At 44.4% G+C, this 6832-nt stretch overlaps 1 long non-coding RNA gene across 1 annotated transcript; it reads right to left on the bottom strand.

Moving 5' to 3' along the window:
- Positions 1-593: 593 nt before the first annotated feature.
- On the bottom strand, positions 594-2834 carry LOC120746883. The gene is made up of 2 exons (XR_005698959.1): positions 2722-2834; positions 594-708 (listed from the first exon to the last, which is right to left on the bottom strand). It is a non-coding gene; the product is annotated as an uncharacterized LOC120746883 (long non-coding RNA).
- Positions 2835-6832: the final 3998 nt, after the last annotated feature.

Genomic DNA, 6832 nt, shown 5'->3' with positions numbered 1-6832 from the left:
CAAATACAAGTAGAACTATTAATTGAGACTAATCAAAACTAAACTGAAACTGAAGAGGTTTTAGATAAGGAAGAATTAAAACGGATATAAAATGCATCTGGTCTTTAATTGCAGGTGTAACCATGAAGATTTTTGGTACAGATTGCAGGTTGTTGCTCATTATAGAAGTGTGCTCATGAAGGCAAAAAGCTATATAAGGGGTCTATGATTTCGTTTGTGTTTAATAATTTAGGTATGGCAAAATAAAGGTTCTAGACAATTTAGAGAACCAGTGAGAAGCAAATTAGATGATCAGAAACTGAGTACTACATTTAAATGGAAGTTAGAATAAGAAGCCAATTGGTTTGCTGTCTGTTGTTCACGTTTATACACACACTGCAAATGTGCTTATAAGGAGCTGGCACTTAGTCTCTCAAGGTCAAAAGCTTCATCCGACAACGGATCGGATTGATATATTGGAGGTATTGACTTCAAGTGCAGAGGGTTAAATGCATGCACGCTTACACACATAGGCAATGCAGAGGATGTGGAACACAGCACCAAGAACAGTTCAGCGAGAGAAATTTGCCTAAAACTTCATTCTCTCTTTTTCCCCCGGGTGGGGACAACTCTGGTGTCCAGCCGTGAATTTTTTAGCCAAAGCTTGGCCTGTCTCCTGCTGCCGTACTCAGGTTTCCAGGTTAAGAAAAAACCACCTGTATGAAGACACTAAACATACACTTAGTATTTGTATAAACATAACTGCCTAAATTATTGAACTGAACCAAGCGTCAGTTGAAGACCTTATAAATCCTGCTTCATTTCCCGTATTTATCACTCACTCCTACTCTTGAGGAGGGTTGATTCAACTCTTTACTAACTTTAAACCCCACAAGGATAAAGTATAAAACTTCATATGTTCTTGACTGCAAACACAAAAAACTGCTTGATGTTGTTACTAATTATTTTCCTCTACAACACTCCAAATCATGTTTTCTCTTGTGTCCAGCAGGGGAAGAAGGTGACCTCCACTATCACTGCTCCCCTAATTGGAGACAATTTCTCACTCACAAACTCCTATGCATCAATTTAAACATGCAAAGCCACCAAAAATTCACACTCATACATCTACAGCAAAGCTTTAACATAACAACAACCCAACTCCTCCCTTAACCGGGAGAAATCACCTTGAATCAACCAACTCCCTTCCATATAAAACGTCAAACAAAGATAAACCACAGACATTTCTACACTTCTGTGTCTTCCACGCTGCACAATAGGCAGAAAATCACAGATTAATCACAGTCTATTCAATTTATACTTAACATCACAACAAGAGAAAAACCTGCTCTTTTCACAGCTCTCACAGCTAAAGCCACCAACTCCAAAACCACAGAATTTAATCAATATAGTCAAAACTCTTACACACAGCCTCTGAAATAAAAAAAAAAAAAAATCACCAAACACTCGGTTACTCTTTTCACTCGCTCTTTCTCACTCCCTTCTTCCCCATTCTTTCCCATACACCATGCACGCTCGCTCTCGCGGACCCACTCGGCCCCGCGGACTCACTCGGCCCCCACCTCTTCTCTCACAGAGAGAGACTCCAACTTCTCTTCATTTTTTTTTTTTTTTTTAAAACCTCACACACTCACAGGCCCCCACCTTTTTTTTCTCTCACAGACAGAGAGAGACACCCTTTTCCTTTTTTTTTTCCTTCCAGCACACATACACACACAGAATCCCTTCTGAGAGAGAGAGGGAGAGAAAAGAAAAGAGTTTGTAGAGAGGAAGCTTCAGGTTTAACAGGATGACAGTTTATAGAACTAATTTACACTTTATTTACACACACACGTAATTTATATTCTATTTACACACGCGGGCCCGCATAGACATAAGAAAACACCATATGCCAGAACAGCTTATCTTCTTTATTTCTCTCTATTTCTATACCGGTATTCCTGACTTTTAGACCAATTTAAAAGCTCTAAGCCCAGGCCGCGCCTTGCTGGTCAATACCCCGCGTCGGGAACGCCCTCGCCGGCCGCGGTCAGATTTCTAAACACGAATTAATTTATAACTGCTCCCCGTCAGGAAACCCGGAGCTCCACCAGCCACGTAACCTATCACAGATCACGCTTTTGGCTTTACTTAAAGTTCACAGGTCCCTGACGTTAACAGGGGCAGCCGAGTCTGACTCTGTTGATCAAAAAATGCAGTATAAAGGCAATTCACTCGTAGAATTCCTAGCCTGTTAAGCGAGCGTCCTAAGTGCTCGACGGAAGGCAAACTCCGGGCTAAAACCTAACCACGCGTCCGCGATTAGGGGTCAGTGCCACCTGCTGAACGAAAACTGCATTCCTAAGGGCCGCGCCCCCGTCATAAACAAATTTACTCAATATATTATAAGCATCACTGCGAGGTCTCCGCCCCCAGTTATTAATTACCTGACGCCCGAAACCGCGTTTCTGCTACTCAATTAAAACCAAATTCCCTACACTACCGATTTACTGTCTGGCATCAAACACTTTAAACCGTATTGTCTTAGACACATATAACCTCTTAACTCAAAATTCACTCCCAGAATAAACCGCAATAAATTTGGTCAGACCAATATGCCCTGTTTTTACCACTAATTAACCAAGATCACTATGGACAAACACCAGAAGTCCCACTGAGTGAACATTTAATTTAGCTTAATTTTCAATTCAACACCTTTGGACATCAACAGGCGGTGCTTACCTCTCCTATTCCGGGGCCCATCACTCAGTCGACCTCCTGGCTGTCCGTCTGACACCACTAGAACGTCAGCCAAGCTCCATTAGTTTCCTCCTCAAACCGGTTTCGGCACCAAAAATGTCATGATTCGAATTTGAGGAAGAGACAAACGACTGCATGGTCCTCAGTAGATGTCAAAATAGGGATTTTTATTATACATATGTACATATGGGGAAGATGAGCATCATAAACCTTTCAGAGCTGATCTCCCCCGAACAACCCTATCACAAGGCTTTTATTGCAATGATGACGTCAAGACACATGATAAGTATCAGTCAGTTCTCAGAACTCAGGAAGTTCCCCTTATATGGACTCCAGATGTTTCCACTCAGTCCAGCACTCAGAGAAAACCAGTGTGTGTGGTGTGTATATCTATTCGTGTCGATTGTGAGTGTGTGTGTGTGTGTGTGTGTGTCAAACAGGGAGCATGTCCTGAGACGCCCTCACAGTTCTCCATAAGTGTGTGTGTGAACGTGCGTGTTTTACATAACTATGTGCATGTTGTTATTCGCCTGAATATGTGCAAGTGACTGGAACAGGCCCTGCTGGACCCACCAGATCGAGTGGTGTAAATACTCTAATGGACAACAGCTTAAGCAAATAGAAAGAATAATACAGACCAACAATAGACTGAATTAAAGTGATGATAATCTATATACATTAATATCTTGCTCAGATTAACAAGGATATAATTAAACCTGGAATGCAGGATTCTTCTATAACCATAAATGATAAATGATAAACCATAAGTGATGCCAAAGCAATAATACTAAGTGTGAATAATACCACAGAGACACTGAAATAATATTCCACCTGATAAGCATCAAAATCATTCTTTCACCGTAAGAGACAGCAGGCTTTGGTGAACAGTCATGGAAGTTTTCAGGTCTCTCTGGAAATCCGTTAAAAAAATATGACGAGAGAAAAAAGTGGTTCATTTCCAGAGTTTGAAATCTGAAGAAATCTGAGCGAAGGACGAATTTCCTACCCTCAAACAAGTCTAACTCATCTCAGAACGGTAATAGGTGAGAAAATTATTCTTGAATTGTGAGCGTCAGGAGTGTCTGAAGATATACTCGGACAAGCCTCATGTCTTAACTTTGCTTCGTTAAGGAGATATGACAATTTGAAAATGCCTCTCATTAGAGAAATCCAGCGGTGATTTTGAATAAACTCTCCATTGACTTTCAATGGAGAGTTTTGAGACTTATTGTTGCTCTGAGGAGATTTGCAAAAAATCTGTAACTCCCACAACAATGATAGTGACATTTTCTGAAAGCCAGCAAAAATACCTACGTTTTGATGTATAATTTGTGGGGGTATAGTGGAAATTGAGCGAGTACCAAGAAGTTGTTTGGACATGAAGAGAAAATTCACAAAGTTTCACTGTCCACTCTGAGTTAATTGCATAGCAACCATAACAACGCATGTATTTTCTGAAAAATCACAAGTTTGCAAGTCAAAACTTAAATAGCGATAAGATTAAAACGGTAGAAGATCTGAAAAAGATGAATCATACAGGAATAGGACAATCATTTGAGAACATTTTAAAGTTTGAATGGAGTTTCTAGGTGAAAGTATGGGGAAGTAGTTAAGTTTGAAAAACAAGCAAGTTTTAGCAGAATTGTGGAAGTTTCCCATTCACTTCAATGGGACAAAAAAACGAAAAAAGTGTAATATTTTAAAAAGTATAATAGTAATAAACACCAAAAGATACAGCTGGAATTAGCAGAAATAGCAGAACAGTTTAAAGTTTGAACGGAGAAAATCGGCTGAAAACTGAGGGAGTAGTTAAGTGCCGAAAAACGCGGAGCAACTTGAAGAATAAAGTTTAAAGAGAAACAGGAACTCAATAGTGTGTGGATGCCCTCATAGGGCCCTCATAGGGCATCCACACAATAAAGTAAAGATAAAGAATAAAGAGAAACAGGAAAACAATAGTGTGGATGCCTTAAAGCATCCACACAATAAATATATAAAATATAAGTATTTACAGAGAGACAGGAATCAAAAGGACCAGCTGCTCTCCAGAGCAGAAACAAGGCTGAGGAGGAAATGCTCCATTGGAGACTGGTGTGGCCTCTTCATGGACTCCAGGATGACCAGCTCCAGCGCCGATGGACCGTCCTGGGACCCGTCCCTCATCTGCCTCGGAGCCGTCCTCCTCTGTGGGCCTGTAAAACAGCACAAAACACAAAGAAATGAGAAGGCTGCTACTAGATTTTAATTTCAACATTGAAAAAAAACAAACAGGATATAATCAGATTGGTTGTACATATTTAGTAAAGGTGATCACAAGGCAATCCCACCGAGTAAAAAGCTATCAGTGCTTGCTGTACATACCTGTGGGTGCAGCAGCAGGAGCTCAGGGAGCCAGGAGAAGCAACAGGGGATGCTCTGCTGCAGAATCAGTTGGCTCTATCAATACAGTATTAAATGTTAACAGGTTGAATATAATAATCATAGAGTAGACAGTGGTCCCTCATTTATTGCAGCAGGGGTTCTCAGAATAACTAGCCCCTGGCCACGCACTTTATACACTGTTTTTGTCACGGCTGGGAAGGCGAGCTGTGTGGTGTGGAGGAAGGAGGACCCAAGATGCAAGCAGTGGATGAAAATGCTAGTGAAGTTTATTTACAAGGTGTAGTGGCAAACAAGCAGTGGGGCATGACAAATAACTGAAAACACCTAAACTGGGAGAACTAAAATAACAGACCTGGGAACATACGACAAAGGGATGGGAGGATGGGAGGATGGGAGGATGAGAGGATGAGAGGCAGAGAGGCAGACGACAAGCAGGACACCGAGTAAAACAGACTGACACGGAGGAACACAGACGAACCGGCAACAGGCAGGAGAACACACAGGGCTTAAATACACACACCAGTAAGGGCAACCGAGGGCAACACAGGTGGGAGGAATCAGAGCTGACGGGACAGGGGAAATGTAAAATGAACACACTCACATCAGACAGAGACCTTCACAATAAAACAGGAAACTCAGACACGGGGAACCAAACAAGACACAGAACTAAACAGACAGCTTCACAAACAGACGGGGTGACACCATAGACAGACAGAGGGAACACAGAGAAGTGGGAGCAGATAGGCAAAGAACAGAAACCTAACAAATGGCAAGATCACAACAGAATACACACTCAGAATGAACAAAAGCATAAGGAAACACAAAACACTGAGTCCTCAGACTCAGGACCATGACAGTACCCCCCCCCCCCCCTCCCCTCAAGGGCTGGCTTCAGACAGCCCAACAGAAACACAAAAACGGACCAAAACCCCCCCCCCCAAAAAACAGAAAGCGACCCAACCAGGGCGGGCGTGGGGGCCCAGGACGGAGGGACATAGTCCAAAAAGGCCCAGACGGACAAGTTCAGGGGGCCGACAGCGCCGGAGGCCGACAGCGCCGGAGGCCAAAACAGTTCAGTTCCGGGGGCCGACCGTGTGAAAGGCAGCGGCAGCGGGGCAGGTCCGGGGGCCGGCCATGCAGTAGGCAGTGGTGCAGAAACAGTTCTGGGGGCTGACCGTGTGGACGGCAATGGCGGCGGCAATTCAAGTCCGGAGGCCGGCCACACAGACGGCAGTGGCGGCTGTCCACGGTGGCGAAGATGGGGGTGGCAACAGAAGTCCGGAGGGCGGCCACGGTGGTGACGATGTCCAACAAGCGGCCTGACAAATGATCGATGACGTTGAGGCGGCAGTTTGGGACCTGAAGGTGGCGTGATTCCTGCGGCACCAGGCGAGGCGGAGGCTGGACCAGACAAGGCAGAAGCTGAAGCTGGACCAGACGAAGCAGAAGCTGAAGCGGAGGCTGGACCAGGCGGAGGTGAAGCCGGACCAGGCGAAGCGGGTGAAGCTGAAGCAGATGCTGGACCAGGCGAAGCTGAGGCGAAGACTGGACCAGGCGACGGCATGGGTGAAGACCCGGAGGCTGGACCAGATGAGGGTGAAGACACGGAGGCTGGACCAGACGAGGGTGAAGACACGGAGGCTGGACCAGACGAGGATGAAGCAGTGGCTGGACCAGGCGACGCTGCTGAGGATGCTCAAGCTGGACCAGG

The sequence above is a fragment of the Simochromis diagramma genome, unplaced genomic scaffold (genome assembly GCF_900408965.1).
Source record: "Simochromis diagramma unplaced genomic scaffold, fSimDia1.1 OVJJ01000089.1, whole genome shotgun sequence".
In the NCBI taxonomy this organism is placed as follows: Eukaryota; Metazoa; Chordata; class Actinopteri; order Cichliformes; family Cichlidae; genus Simochromis; species Simochromis diagramma.
The sequence above is the reverse complement of the archived record's forward strand: the minus strand, read 5'-3'. Positions and strand labels throughout refer to the sequence as shown.